Here is a 1,620-nt window from a genome sequence, read left to right on the forward strand (position 1 = left end):
ACGCAATAATCAATGATGTAAATGTGAATGATATCGGCCGTTTAACAATTTTACCATAATCATATGTTGGTAGCCCACGTCATATGCATGAACATGTACGAAATTATGGACGACCGGATCTATTCATAACATTTACGTGCAACCCGAAGTGGGTCGATGTGTCTGATTGTTTACTTGATGGTCAGGTGCCAAAAGATCGGCATGACATAACTGCCCGTGTATTCCAACAAAAATTTAAAAAATTAATGGATCTGATTGTCAAACTCCGTGTATTTGGAGAAGTGCGGTGCTTTATGTATACCATAGAGTGGCAAAAAAGAGGCTTACCTCAGGCACATATTTTGATTTGGTGCGTAAACAAAATAACCCATGATATGATTGATACCGTCATATCGGCCGAAATTCCAGATCAAACCATCGCCAGGATTATTCGAAGTTGTCACGAAAAATATGATTCACGGTCTCTGTGGTGATATTAATCGAAATCTACTTTGTATGATTGATGGTAAATGTTCGAAACGTTTTCCAAAGCAATTGATTGCTGAAACAATTACAGGAGATGATGGATATCAGTATCACAGTATCGTCGACGATCAACTGAAGACAACGGTAAATCAACTGTAATTAAAATTAAAAATCAAGATGTTGAAATCGATAACCGGTGGATAGTTCCGTACTCACCGATGCTGTCAAAAATGTTCAACGCTCACAACAATGTAGAATATTGCAATTCTGTAAAATCAATCAAATATATTTGCAAGTATGTGAATAAGGGCAGCAATATGGCTGTTTTTGGAGTGGCTCCTGAGAATAATCATGACGAAATTTTGCAGTACCAAATGGGGCGCTATATTAGTACGAATGAAGCTGTATGGCGTATTTTATCGTTTCCAATTCATGACAGACATCCGGTTGTTGTACATTTGGCAGTTCATCTTGAAAACGACCAACGTGTTTACTACACTGCTGCAAAAGCCGAACAAAGAGTAGTAGAGCCACCAGTAACTACACTGACAGCTTATTTCCAGTTATGTGAAACTGATGAATTTTCCAGGACTTTGCTATATTCGGAAGTGTCTCACTATTTCACATGGAATGCATCAACAAAAAAAATTTCAACATCGCAAACAAGGCACACCTGTTGATGGTTATCCAGGTATTTTTCGAACAGATGCTTTGGGACGCATTTTTACAGTCCAGCTAATGTTGAATGTTTTTACTTGCGAATTTTGTTGGTGAACGTACATGGACCTCAATCATTCCAACATTTACGAACTGTTACTGGTCAATTTTGCGCAACATACCGTGAATCATGTCAACACTTGCATTTGCTGGAAGATGATACGCATTGGGATGCTACGCTTCGTGATGCATCAATTGTTTCTCCACCAATTCAAACTCGTATGTTATTTGTGATCATAATATCAACATGTTTTCCATCAAATCCACTGGAATTGTGGAATAAATACAAAGATTTCATGGCTGAAGACATTTTGATTCGACTTCGACATCGTTCCAATGATCCTGCATTGCTGCTGACATTGGAAATGTATAATGAAGCCTTGATAATGATCGAAGATTTGTGCCTTACGATTGCAAATAAGGCATTAGGGCAATTAG

General features: G+C 38.0%; 1 long non-coding RNA gene across 1 annotated transcript; it reads right to left on the reverse strand.

Annotated features, from left to right (window-relative positions):
- Positions 1-567: 567 nt before the first annotated feature.
- Positions 568-1,086, reverse strand: LOC126766928 (uncharacterized). The gene is made up of 2 exons (XR_007668975.1): positions 682-1,086; positions 568-618 (listed from the first exon to the last, which is right to left on the reverse strand). It is a non-coding gene; the product is annotated as an uncharacterized LOC126766928 (long non-coding RNA).
- Between the last annotated feature and the right edge of the window lie 534 nt (positions 1,087-1,620).

This window comes from Bactrocera neohumeralis, unplaced genomic scaffold (assembly GCF_024586455.1).
Source record: "Bactrocera neohumeralis isolate Rockhampton unplaced genomic scaffold, APGP_CSIRO_Bneo_wtdbg2-racon-allhic-juicebox.fasta_v2 ctg3063, whole genome shotgun sequence".
Taxonomy (NCBI): Eukaryota; Metazoa; Arthropoda; class Insecta; order Diptera; family Tephritidae; genus Bactrocera; species Bactrocera neohumeralis.